Source organism: Callospermophilus lateralis, chromosome 5 (assembly GCF_048772815.1).
Source record: "Callospermophilus lateralis isolate mCalLat2 chromosome 5, mCalLat2.hap1, whole genome shotgun sequence".
NCBI lineage: Eukaryota > Metazoa > Chordata > Mammalia > Rodentia > Sciuridae > Callospermophilus > Callospermophilus lateralis.
Genome location: NC_135309.1, coordinates 142,802,517 through 142,816,798, shown reverse-complemented (window position 1 = coordinate 142,816,798; position 14,282 = coordinate 142,802,517). Strand labels below are relative to the sequence as shown.

The window sequence follows — 14,282 nt, the reverse complement described above, 5'->3', positions numbered from 1 at the left end:
AAACCCCAAAGCCATGCCCCCTGTGACCCACCTCCTCCAGCCACACCCTACCTGCCTATGGTAACCACTCAGTTAATCCCTATCAGGGGATTAGTGCACTGATGAGGTTAAGGCTCTCCAACTGTTTCACCTCTAAACTTTCTTGCATTATCTCACACATGAGCTTTGGGGGGACCCCTCATATCTAAGCCATAACACCACTTTACACTCTCTGTGTAACTCTGTAGGGCACTGTCCTTCTGAGCCTAAGGTCCAGGGCTGCAAAATGAGGACAACACTGAGCTATCCAAGCATGAGATCCTTTAGTTAAAAACCTCAGCACAAAGCCTGACAAAGAACAGGGACTCAGGAAAGGCCACCAACCCTCCCTGCTTTCCCTAATCTTCTGAACATAAGTCCCACAGGTATGAGGTAAGGATTCATCGGGACACAAGAGAGACCGAGCCTGGAACACTAACTGGGCAATCATCTCATCGTGCAAAGACCTAATCTTGCTCTCGGCAGTCTATCATCTAATTTGCTTTGTTTCTATTCATTAAGAAAAAATGTTTTTCCCGTCCATCTTAAGCCAACTTTAAGCTGCCAAGAGAGAGACAGAGACTTTGGGTTTTGTAGGGAACACCTTATACTGTGATCCTTGTGCTAAATGGACCCATGAAAATCCACCATGACAGCAGCAGCACTGATCCCTCTACAGCAACACTCTCCACCCCTGTCCCCCAAAGGCTCACCAGCAGCCCTGGGCTGGCTTGAAGGAGACCACATCTGCAGATGAGAGCAAAGCCTCTGGCTCCTGTAACCACAGAAACTCTAACGAACTCCTTCAACCCAACCCCAGCACCTCATTCCCCGACATAAATTGTTGCTCCAAGTTTAAAGTTGGTGGAGAGGCATCTCCAAGAGTGACTGTGGGTTGCTCTGAATGATCCCCCGCTGTCTACACTTGGGGCTAATGTTGGAGCCTGGGTTGGAATCCACCATCTGCATCCCATTAGGCCCGTTTATGAGCTCAGGGCATGACTGTCTGGTTTGCATTTGGGGCACAGAGGGAAGCAATAAGGAGCGGCAGAAGGGCTATTTAAAAGACACCTGGTGGAAGTCTGTTGCACCAGAAGGCACCTCGGAGATGACCAGGCAGTGTGGCTGGAGGAAGATGGGAAAGGACCCCAGGAGGAGTCGGAACACGAGTTCTGGTATCATCCCTGCCGTCTACCAAATGTGCTCCAGATGAAGCCCTGAACTTCTCAGCCTGAACTTTACCTCAAGAGAGTGAAATTGGATTAGATGTGCTCCAAGATCCCTTTTAGCTTGAAAATTCCAGTAGTTTGGCCCTTTAAGAGAGAGAGACCCCCCGACTGATGAAACATGAACGCTAATATCTAGCATAGCTCGTTGCCTCTCAGTGGTGCTGGATAATTGCTCTCTGCATAAATGAATGGACCAACGCTGATAAGGATATAAAGGAAGCCTATGGAAATTCATTAACAGGGACTGGGGCTGAGGCTCAGCAGCAGAGCGCTTGCCTAGCACATGTGAGGCACCGGGTTTGATCCTTAGCACCACATAAAAAATAAATGAATAAAATAAAGGTATTGTGTTCATCTACAACTAGAAATACATTTTTTTAAAAAAGAAAATTTCTTTAACAGATACAGTGCACCATATTCATTCACATACACACATTCCCAGATGTGTTATTTTACTTCAAGAGTGGCAAAGTGTTATGACCTTGGTCAGGCAGTGTGCTAGACACTGTAGGGAGAGGGTAGAATAATCTTCCTCACTTGCCACAGCAACCTGGGACTAGCAAACCAAGAAAAGGCAGAAGATGACAAATCTCAGACAAGGTACGATTCCAATTCAAATGTGGTAAATGGAACTGGCATCTTAGAGCCAGACTTGACAATTAAGACTATAAATGAGAAAGAGATGGACGTGGTGTGCTGTCAGTCAGGGTCTAGCAGGAATCCAGAGGCACGATCAGAAAGGTTTAATTAAAGGGGACTGTTTACAGAAGTGTCAGGCAGGGCGCAGCACACAGAGGCCAGCAACCATGGGAAATGGTTGCTACCTCTAGATCTGAAAGGCAAGGGAAGGAAGCATTGGTAATGGTCTGTGTGGGAGCTGGAGCCATGAAAGTGAGCTGCCCCTCAAGAACTTGGAAGAAGTCAGCCACTGTCAGAACCTCAGCTGGGCGGACGGGCAGGCAGGACAGTGAGGGGAATGATAAATACTCTTGACACTCTCTCCTCTAGCCTCCCACTGACAGATCACAATGGTTGAACCCAAGCAGAAAGAGAAGGCAGGAGAACCCAGATGCTGCAGGTCATACAGGTGATCCACATGGCATAGAGGAAGGCGGCAATTGACCTTGGGGACCTGAAGGAACAAGAACATGTCCATAACTATGCTGTATGGAGGACAAATACATTTTTGAGTTTTCAAAAAAATAATTTGTTCTGCAAAATGGCTCCCACCATAGAATCGATCTAAAGGGAAACATAAAGGTCTTCTAGAATATCTCAGATATTGTTAATTTATTAAAATGGGAACTTCTTGGAAGTGCAAATAACTTCTTCAGGACATTTGTTTTGTTTAAGACATAGTGTATTTGTTTCCAAAGGACCTAAAAAGTGAAACTGTTCAGAAGACAGCTTCCTAACCAGACAAAATTGGTTCACAAGTATTCTTTTATCTATCCACACAGGCCTCCCCGCAATTTCAAATGATAAAACCAACTCCAAAGTTTGCATACTAATGCATTTTTCCATTTATATATTCTATCGGTTGGCAATTGAAATAAGAATCTCGGAGGTCAGCCAAAAGTCTTAAATAACGAATGAAAGTCATATATTATCTCTTGATTCCAAAGTGTAATAAGACATGTTATGAGAAACCACCTGGAAAACGGCACTCAGCAGGCAGCATTTCAGGGATCTGACTTTCACACAGCAATTCTCTGCCAACTAATGCTAACCTTTAACAGGCTCCCCTGGAAAAAGATTCCAAAATATTAGTGTCTCCAAAATGGCATCTGCTTTTGTGCAGGATTCTACTGATGGCAATGGAAATCTGCAACTGGGATTAGTGCCCCTTCTAAGGGTGGAGGTTTAGGGGGTGAAAGGTAACATGAGGGAAGAGAAGGAAAAGCTGAATTAAAAATAAAATACCTCGTGGTCACCTCCCAATTAGTGATTGTGTGTTTGAGATTCCTCAGGACAGTCTCAGCTCTTGTAGACCATGCTACTTATATGTCAGATCTGGAGGAGACTTGCCCATATTATGGTCCTTTGCCTCTGTGGGAAAATTCACTACCAATACAATTACTGAGTGTCTATAATAGGATGAAAAATCGTGGTGTTATTCATTCACCATAACATCTGAATTCCTATTATATACTGCCAATGGTATAAAGGTGTTCAGGATAAAATAATGAATTACATAGTGAAAAGTATACACATTATATAGTATTTAGTAGACTCCAGAACCAGATTGGTGATTTTTTGGGGGGGGGTATCAGGGATTGAACCGAGGGGTACTTAACCACTGAGCCACATCCTCAGCCATTTTTAAAATATTTTATTTAGAGACAGGGTCTCACTGAGTTGCTTAGGGCCTCACTAAATTGCTATAGCTGGATTTGAACTTGCAATCCTCTTGCCTCAGCCTTCCGAGCTGCTGGGATTACAGCAGCTAATATTTGAATCTCTGCTCACAGAATCCTCATGAGGATGAGATAGGCTCATATATGTGATGCTTCTAACAGTACCTGGTAAGTAGTAAATGCTCAACAAAATTTGGCTATAATATAAAAATTGCATTCCTAAAATTTGGGTCTAGTAGGAGACAGATATAAACAGGAAAATGATGGTACAATGCTAAGTGCAATTAAGAACTTCCTTTCACACCAATGTTCTAGGACGAATGGAATGGCTCCAATAGGCCTTTCATTCATAAAAAAAAAAAAAAAAAAAAAAAAAAGAGAGGGCATCACTGCACTTGAGCCCAATCGGAAAACACAGAAATGAACAGTCCACTTTCTCCTGCATTCTGATCTTCCTGACGCCACTGAGCACTTCCGGAGTTTATTTCATCTTCAAGGCTTCCCAGAGGCTGACATGCACAAAGGATGGAAGGCAGAGGGAACAATGGCCAGTGTGCAGGCAGGGGTGAGTCAGAGCCACTGTTTGGCTTTTCACTCCAGCAGTGCCATGTCATTTTAAAACAGTCTCCACTGCCAAGACAGCCTGGGACGTTCTCACATGGGGACTGGCTAGCAAGCTCCAAAGCAAAGAAACCTTTTTACCCCCAAATGTCTCATAGTCATTCCTACCTTTGAAGTTGGAAGAGAGAGTAAAATTACTTTCATCTGCCTAGAAAACAGCAGAGTCGAGAGGAATCTCATATGGAATCAAAATAAGAATCAAATGAGGAATCGGACTGCTCAAATCGGAGTGAGCCCACCGTCTCCTTAATTCTTTTTGGAGATAAAGGTGAGGCATAAATAAATCTCCACCTGTATCAGTCTGGCAGCAAATGATACCAAACCCTGACTCCAAATGGCTTAAACAGGGAGGAACTGAACCATCTCAAAAGACCGGGAGAGAGGGGGCATGGGGAGGGGCTCGAGGGGCTTCTCTGGGACTTTCTACAACCTTCTTGCTCCTGCACGCTGGCTTCATCCCAAGCGGGAAGCAAGACCTGTTAGCAGTTCAAGATGGCAACATGCAGAGGAAGCAAAGGGACCCACCCATTTGTGTCCTTCTTAGGAATGAGCAAACCTTCCCTAAAAACTCCCCAACAGATTGGAGGTCTTCACACCCCACTGCCAGGATTGTGTGGCAGGCACTTTCCTACACTTGTGTCTGGGGTGTGGCATGGAGGCACCAGACCGGAATGGGCTAATCATCTCAGAGAACAATGCTTCCCAGTTCAAATCCACTCCACCCACCAAGGGGCTGCTGGTGAAGACCAGAAAGGGAAATGAGCATGACCCTAATTCAAAGAAGTTAACATGCTGTACAGCTATTCTCACAAATGGAGCCCTGATAAGCCACAGGATCAAATGCCCTCTGCCTGATACTTTATCCATAAGCAGGGGCATAATGACCAAATGGAGAATTCTCAAGCACTTCAGTATAAATGCTCAACAACCACCCTGTTGGGGCAATTTTAAGCACTACTGGCTGAAATCAAAGTATAACATGGTCTAGGCAGACACAGTGGCCCATATTTGTAATCCCAGCTACTTAGAAGACTGAGGCAGGAGGACTGAAAATTCAAGGCCATCCTGGGAAAATTAGCAAGACTATCTCAAAATTAAAAAATAAAAAGGGCTGGGGATGTAGCTCAGTTGTACTGTACCCCTGGGGGCAATCCCTCAGTATGGTGCGGTGGCCCATTTGCATGGTCATGCCAAGTGGGCACCTGCAGTATCAGGGTATAAATGTTGAAGAAAGAAGTAAGAGGAGGGTTCCAAGTCAAAGCGGGGTACCCAGGCAGGGAGACTCTTGCCAGTAAGCATGATGGAGTAAAAGGAGAGTAAAGGATTTTTTAAAAGCTTGGGGAAGGGAGGAGCACTAAACTCTCAAAAATAAAGAGAACAAGAGAAACAATGATTACAACAAAATTTTGGCTGCTGGAAAGCACACAAACTAGTGATAACTGACTTTGTAGATGAGAGAAAGCCAACATCTAGCCCAGCAGTGTGGGAAGTCTGGGATTCACAGCCAGAACTCCAGAGAGGCTCTGGAATTGTGAGCACCACGCACTGAAGAAGCAGGGGACCCACCCCAAAGCAGGAGAGCACGCTGCAGATCTGAATAGAAGCCATCAGACTGCCACATCCCTCTCGTAATTGTTGATCCCTGGTAAGGGCTTGCATTCTGTGACCTCTTCGCTCTGCTGAGTCGGGACAGCTATGGATTGGAGACACCAACCTTGTGGAAGGCATACCACTCTAAATACAGCAGGATACCAAATGGTTAGACTCCTAGTCTTCTGTCCATCTGGCTTCCAGAATGCTACAACCCATCAACTCTTCTGTGTCTTGAAGATTTCTCTTTACCTGGTTAGTTTCTCCCAGATACAAGATCCTCTCCTAATGAGAGAGACCTCCAGTAAAACCACCAGCGAGCTAATTCTACAGCAGAGGTCCTCCACACTAGCTGTGCGTTCAAGTCACCTGCAGAGCTCTTAATAATCACCACCACCTGGGACCTAGCAAGATCATACGTCATTCCATTACTCGGCAAATGTCCCTGGGAAGTTACTGTGTGCCAGGCATTGTTCTGGAATCTGAGATCTTCCTGGGTCACCTTCTTGGAAGGGAGCTATTTCTGGGTGCAAGTTCCATCCTCTCAGAGATTACAGTTAGGGTTTCAGTAGTCAGTTAGGGATCATCGGACAAGTGAGGAAAGTCTTTACATGGAGGAGATTAAAAAACAAAAACAAAACCAAGAGGAAATCAGAGGAAACAGAAACAATGCAGGGAGGAGAGAAATACTTCAAAGAAGCTGTAATGAGATCTGCAGAGTTGAGCAGCTTTTCATCCATGAAACAATAACAGGAGGCTGTAAGAAAATCACAGATCTTTAAGGAGCTCTTGGGAATTAGAAATTTGATGGCAGACATAAAAAAGGAATATATGGGTTGGAAGATAAAATGAAGAGATTTCCCAGAAAGTATTTCTGCACTTTTTTTTTTGTATGTGTGTGATACTGAGGATTGAACCCAGGGCCTCACTCATGCTATGCAAAGGCTCTACCACTACAAATAAGCTGTGTCCCCAACCCTTTTTAGACTATTATTTTGGGACAGAGTCTTGTTGAGGAAAGGTGGGAAAAAAAAAAAAAAAGAGCTGAATTGCCTAGGCTGGCCTTGAACTTGCGATCCTTTTGCTGTCTCAGCCTCCTGAGTCGCTGGGATTACACTCATGACCACCGTGCACAGCTGGACATAGAATATTTTTTAAAGGAGATAGAAAAATATAATAGAAAAAGAAAGGGAGTCAGTCCATAAGAGTTTCTTTCCGATCAATAAGTGGTACAGAAGAGAGGAATGGAAATTTTAGTTTTTTTAAACTCTAGAAAACTGTTCAGAACAAAAGGGCAGAGCTTCCAGAGTGAAAAAAAAGCCACTGGAAGCCCAGTAATATGGATGAAAAGAAAGTACCACCGAGATACAATGAAGTCTCATTACAAAGAGAAAGGAATATTACAAGGGACAAAGAGGAAATCCTAAAAACCTTCAGAGAAATACATTCAAAGCCTCAGGACTTAGAATGACATTAGACATCTGAACGGTATTAAATCTGGAAAAGCAGTGCTTCCCCAATTCAAAGGGAAAGGGATCCCCAATATAGAATCCATATCCCATACAAAATGTCCGTTGACCTTGGAGGATCTCAAAAAATCACCTCACATGTGGCTTTTGTCAGGACTTTCTTTCCGGAAGATGTGTTTTTCAGAAAGTGAATATAAGAAGAAAGTCGTGAGGTTTAGAAGACAGGGGATGGCACCTAAGAGACAAAATGCCTCCCTAGTCTGATACAGAAAGGACATCCCATGATAGTGTCTGTGCAGACAGCAAATGCAGGGTGTAACTGGAGGACAAGAGGTGAACCAGAGGACAGGGTACATTTGGCACTAAGAAATGTACAAAAACTTGAAAAGTGATTGTCTCTGGGGCATAGATGTTGAGGTTGGTGAGGGGTCCGTAGTTATAAGTCTTATAGAAACATACCACTTTTAAAAATATGTATATGTGTCCTTTTGATACACATATAAGAGGGAAAGAAGAGAAGGTCATTCTAGGAATTGGGTTTCAGATTGAGAGTAAGAATCAGAAAGATTCCCAAGCAGCACCCTGGAGCGCCCACTCTCTAGAAGGCAGAGCACAGGTGCCTGAGTAATGAATGCCCTGGGAAACAGAAGCCTTGATGAAGAAGACCGGCCAAGTACCATGGCAGCAGAGTGGACACCTGGAGGTCCCAGGAGTCAGGGTGGAGTGGGGTCCCTTCAAGGAAACAATTCCCAAGTGTGACCTGCTGGAGCATATGGAGTCAGCAGGAATAGGCTGAAAGGAAGCTCAACTCCATGCCAGGCACGGCATTGGGTAATTTATGGAAGCAAGAAGGCAAACTGAAAGGCAGTGCTTAGTAATTCTGCAGCTTTGCGCCTTCTCCCTTTTACCCTGGATGGGGCCGGAGGTGCGGAGGGGTGGGGATGCTGAATGCACCTCCTGGACAGTTATGCCTGGCTGTGCAGCCTCAAAGCACAAACCTGGGAGCAAGTGGAGAGAGCCTCGGGTCCTCAGTCCAGGTTGGTTTTCTCGGTCCCTTCCTATTCTATGTCCTGTTTCAGTTTCTTCAGGTGGTGGCCCATCTGAGAACCCCTCTTTCGACAGAACCTCCTGCTGCCATCCTGGAGTCCCACAGCTGCCCTAGTTTGACTGGAGACTCTGAAAGCCTTACATCTTTATCTATCAATCCATCTATGTATGTATCTATCTATCTTGTACTGTGCATTGAACCCAGGGTGCTTAACCACTGAGCTACATCCCAGCCTTTTTTTTTTTTTTTTTTTTTTTTGAGACAAGTTGCTGGGGCTGGCTTTGAACTTGTAATACTCCTGACTCAGCCTCCTGAGTTGCTGGATTACAGGTGTGTACCACCGTGCCCTGCGACATTTTAAAAATTTTAACTATATATTAAAAATTCATCTGCAATGTGAATTTACACTTGCAAAAAACACCCGTACTGCTGTATTTTGTGTATTTTAAGGTACTTCCATATTAGAGTCTATGCTATCCCCTTATATCAAACAGCTTGACCTATTTTTATGAAAAGCATTTATTGTTTACATTCAAAAAAAATCTTTTCTCCCAGAATGACAGCTTAAGTTACCTCCTCCTTTCCCTTCATGTCATGAGACAAAATTGACTTCATTTCACTCCTAGTATTTATAAACTCTAGTAGAGAGAAGCTACATGATAGAAAATGCCATTATCTTTCCAAACATCCTTCATCTTTAAAAGATCTTTTCATTAGTGGATACTCTAATCAAAACATTTCGTGAATCAGTGGCGGGGCTGTGGTCCAAGCAGGATGTTCAGTAGTTTGGGGCAAAGATCTGTCCCAAATGAGACTGTGACCTCCTGTGGGGTCATAAACACAGCTCCCTGCAGTAGAGAACACAGCTTCGTTCGGCCCCGGATTTGCTGGCCTGCTAGCCAAAGTGAGAAGCAGGAGATAAGGACAGGTGCCTGGGCTGCCAGTCTCCTCACCGCCCCTCTGGGGTAGTAGGAAAGGACTGTGGCTCGGGAGCCCCTCGGGGTTCCGCCTGGTGCGCGCCCCCTCCCTGCCCGTCACACACACACAGGGCGCCTCCTTCCGTCCAGCAATTGACAAACGAGCTCCAAATCACTCCTCCCGAGGAACACAAACCACCTCTAAGCACGCAGATCCCCAGGTGGAAAACCAAGCACTCGAGCGGTCTGGGAGAAGGCGAGCGTGCCGTGCTCGGTCTCCGCCTTCTGTGGCCAAATTCCCAGGCTGAGGGATCCGGCCTCCATCGGCGCCGCAGCCCGGGTCAGACCGGCGAGCGGGGGGGGGGGGTTTCCAGGCAGACTCCTACCTCCAGTTCTGAAGTCACCTTTGGGGGCTTCCTCTCCGACCCCTTCCCGCAGCTTCCTTGGAGACTGTGTCCAGAGCCGCTGGCCTCGGGTAATCCGTAGGGGCCGGTCATTAGCCTAATCACCTGCTGGCAGTCGGGAGGGGCGGGCGAGAGGCCGGTTCCCCGCCCCGGGCCGCCGCCCTCCCGAGGTCCCGACGGCGGCGGGCAGTCCAGGAGCAGGATCCGTGCAGGACTTCCCGAACGCTCCCCTCGCCTGGCTACAGATCTGTGGGAGGACCCCCTCCCTCCCTCCCTCCTCGGGCCCCGGTCGAGGAGGTTATGAAAAGACTGTAATGTAATCCTAACGCGGCTCCTCACTCCCGGGCTCACTTGTCAAAACTCCACAGCATTCCAGAATCCCTTCCCCGACACTCCCCTCCTATCGCAGGGAAGAGGAAACCGCCCCGGGAAGGACTGCAAGGAGTTTGGGGTTTCTTAGGCAGACGATTTTGTTTATGTCAAGGGCTCAGGAGCTTCCTGCTGCAAACGGGGAGCAGGATTGAAGGAGAAAACGCCCTCCCGGTACCCTGATACCCTCACCCAGCTCCGAAGTTCTCTTTCAGAGCCACCCTAAAAGAGGCTCCACCTCCCTAACATCAGTCATTTCATAACCACTCAGTTTCATAATCAGCAGAAGCATGTTTTTTTTTTTTTTTTTTTTTGGGGGGGGGTGTTACTAAAATCACAACTATCACACAGGGTGGGATGTCAGGGAACTTTCCAGAAATCACCAGTCAGATCCTTTCTGCAGGAGTAACCAAATTTACCACCCCTGAATTACAATTGCCCGTGACTGCACGACTCAAGCATTTCCTTTATACCTTCGCCTGCTCGCCTGCCCCTCCCACCTTCAGCGGGTTCAGTCAGCAAGTCAACCCCTAGAGAGGCCCGAATGGGCTTGGGCTGCACAACCATCTCTCCAGCTGCAAACTGATGAGGAAGCCCGACCCACGAGGCCCAATTGTTTACATCACACCCACTGAGGGCTTCCTGTCTTAAATTAATGGTAATACAAATAAGACAGGAAAAGAGTGTTTGCTTTTCTTAAAAGTAGGAGAGGGGTTTGGGGGCAGGGGGAGTCGCTTTTCATTGCTTTTTCAAAACTTCAGTTGTAAATTTATTCCATTTTTACACTTCTAACATTTGTTGAAAAGTAAGAGCACTGCTGTGCCAAACCTCAAACCATTAAGGAACTTCTGCTCAAAACACATTTTCACCTGGCTTGGGGAGGGCTCCAAGTTGGAGCTCCCAGGGGAAGCTGAGCTGGAGGTACAGAGAGCGCCTGGGGTTAAATGGCACAAATAAACTCACTCCAGCCCGGTGAGTCCTTCTGGGGACTTGCATGGACATGTACACACCCTCCCCTCTCCTTGGGGTTTGCACCAAAATCTTGCCGGGTTTCCACCCTGCCCCTATGTCTCTAAGCTATTTTTTTTCCCCCTAGGCATCTAGCAACCCCTAAAAGCAAATGAACTTTGCAATGGACAGATCTGGTGGAATTCAAAGCAATTAATTAAAATGGAGGAGGCCAGGGAAGGCTTCAATTCCCAGTACCATTACTGCCACTGGAACGGGTAATTAGAGCCTAGGAGAGGCCAGCCCATGTCAAGCCCAGGCTGGAAATCTGCCCATTCTGAGAAGCATCCCAAGAGCACTCGGTAAATACTCATCATAATTACCAGTCCTGGAACTACTACCTCCAGTTGCTTCATTCAGGCCAGTGCAAGAGGAAACCAGAAACAGGCAGGAGTGCCAGGCTGTGGCATTCCTCCTTTGGAAGTACTGGAAGGAAACAAACCTCAGGATAAAGTCTATCTCAAGGAGGTGTGTGTACTGCAACCAACACCACCTCGTGGAGTTGAGGAGAACTCTATGCATGTCCAGGGAGACAAGCTTTGCCAGCCAGTCCCCAAAAAACTGCAATTCCTGGGTCAAGGCAAGTTAGAGGCTGATGACTTCAGAAAAAGCCAGATGTATCATGATGCCAATGCAAAGTATCTGGCTTACACATATTAAAATGAATGCTAGCTCCTCCTCCCTCCCCTTTTCCAGCTCTCCTGACATGGGGTGGAAGTTCTAAGCAGATTCATGAGCATCCTTTTATGTGGCAAATCAGTATTTGATAAGTTTTATGGGAACCATGTTCAAATTGAATAATTTTTAAAATAATTCCAGAAGTGCTCCTTTTCTTCCTTTCTGAGAGCCTTTCCACTGATGATTTCCTAATGCTTTTGCTTTTTTTATTCTTTCAATCCAGTGTGTAATTTATGATGTGTAAATCAGTTCCTTTTAAAGCAAATCAGGGGCTTTAAGTATAATGTAAATAAATATCCTGCCCCCCCACCCCATCTTTGTTGCTTAATATCACTTTAGTGTGTGTATTGCTGGGAATTAAAAATCTAACCACATCTGCATAATATCTTAGCTTCAGGAAGGCTTTAAAAAAGCATATGCCATTCTCATCAGCAGGTCAGAAAGATAGGATCGGGTCTGTCTTTTCCCTACCCAGGCTTCACTGCTGCCTGGAAAAGAAATCAATGGCTCAGTAAACAAAGTAGTGCTTAAAATGTACTCTAAGATTTCATCCTGGGTCTGGTTTAAATAATACTTGAAATTGCTCCATGCACACCCAGACTCTATGAACAACAGGAATTCAGGTTGGAACTGCTAATATGTTAAGAGAATCCAAAGTGGCTTCAACACATTAAGGAATGGTTCATTAAAGACAGTTAGAATTCAGCATGATGGCTGATTACAAAGTAGTATCCTCGGGGGTGATAATCAGCAGGATGGGCTCAAATGAGGCTTAATATCTACATTCAAGAAAAACAGACAAAGTGGTGAGGATCATGGGGATCGTGGAAGATCATGCATGAAATGGGAATTGCATCCCATATTGATAAGAAACAGGCAACCCAACACTAGGGTGTTCACACTGGTGACATGGAAGGGAAATACCCCACTGCTCCCTATCCTGTCATAAAGAATTTGGTAGCAGACAGAATCTTATGAGGAGGTATGTCTCTTTTGAGGTTCCTTGTTTTAAGGAAGATGTGAGTCACTGGAAAGTTTCCAAAGGAGAACCTAAATGATTAAAGAGACAGAAAATAGAATCTATGAGGGAAGGTTAGAGGACTTGGAGTTGTTTAGTCTGGAGAGGAAAAGTACCTAAAGGCAAACTCAGTCTTCTATTTGAAGGGTTATTATACAGAGGATACCGACCAGCTGTTCTTCATCTCTCCAGAGGACAGAAGAGGTAAGAGACTCAAAATACCACTTTAAATCTGGGTCAGATTTATCTTGCTTGTCCTAATGGTAACTGACTTGACATCAGAACAGTCTCATTTGCCATTCCTTTGCAGTCTCCATGTAGATGTCATCTGAGTCTTGCCTGTTTATGCAGAAGCTACGCTAAAGAAAAACCTCCATCCCCTTCTTGAATGATAGTTACTCCATCCAGGTAGGAGCAAGGACCCTGAGTCTCTGTGTTCCTAACTCACAAACAAGGTGCCCCAAGAATGTAATGATCTCCAAACTGAGCCTGTGTCTTTATTGGAATGGGTACCTCTAAGAATACGCCCAACTTCATATACTGGATAGATGATAAGAAGATCTCATAGATACACTCTCAAATTTATGTTTCAGGATACAGGAAGCATTGCTTTTTGTGTGGGCAAAGAAATATTAGTTGTTGATGATAATGATAATAATAGCTATGAATTATTAAGCTCTTACTATAATTATGTTGGGCACAGTGACCAATCTATTTCATGTAGGCTACCTTTCTCATTTATTTTCTTGCAGTAGCTCTGTGAAGTGGAAATAATTATTAGCTTTATTCTAACACAAAGAAACTGAGTCACCAAGAGGTTAAGTAACATAGCTGGTAAATGTTGGGAGTCCCGATTCAAACACATTTAGTCTGACTCAAAAGGGTGTACTTAATTAAAACACTGCCTCCCATCATTAAGCATTCTTAGCTATTCAGAGGGAGGAAACACTGGGGAAATAATTCGTGCTTCTTGGCTCAAGTGGACTAAAAGTCAAGTCTTCTACATGTTTATATTACTGGAGGAACACAGTCAGTTTTTCCCAGTATAACAGAGAAGGATGGAATTGACCTTCTGATTCAGAGGGTGTATGGCTGTCTTCCACAGGGCTGAAAAATCCAAATGAGAGTCATGTCTATTTTAGTAAAATTGAAATTTAGTAACATATAGAAAAATTTATCCATAAATAGTCTCACCTTGCATAGAATGGTTCTGTGACTGTTGAATTTATGAATACAGTGTATTCTGACTGTGATGCTCAAAACAAACTGAGCTGAACTGAATTTTTCCAACACGCTAGGTGGCCAAGGCCCTGGTCAATCATTTCCAGGGAGTCCCCTGTGGGTGTCCCCTAAGAATCTTAAAATTCAACTATTTCTTTTTTAATATATATATATATATATATATATATATATATATATATATATATATATTAATTGTAGATGAACACAGTACCTTTATTTTATTTGTTTATTTTTATGTGGTGCCGGGGATCAAACGCATTCTAGGCAAGCGCTCTACCACTGAGCCACAACTCCGGCCCTCAACTATTTCTTTT

General features: G+C 44.8%; 1 protein-coding gene across 4 annotated transcripts in view; it reads right to left on the bottom strand.

The window, feature by feature from the left end:
- The window catches only part of Pdzd2 (PDZ domain containing 2), a 234,553-nt gene that overhangs the window by 189,111 nt on the left and 31,160 nt on the right, over positions 1–14,282 (bottom strand). Inside the window, exon 1 of one of the 4 annotated variants that reach the window (XM_076857336.2) lies at positions 9,636–9,876. The exons of the other annotated variants lie outside the window; for them this stretch is intronic. The gene's annotated coding sequence lies outside the window, so the exon portion shown is untranslated. Of the gene's footprint in view, positions 1–9,635; positions 9,877–14,282 lie in introns of those variants that run through there. 4 annotated transcript variants of the gene reach the window in all.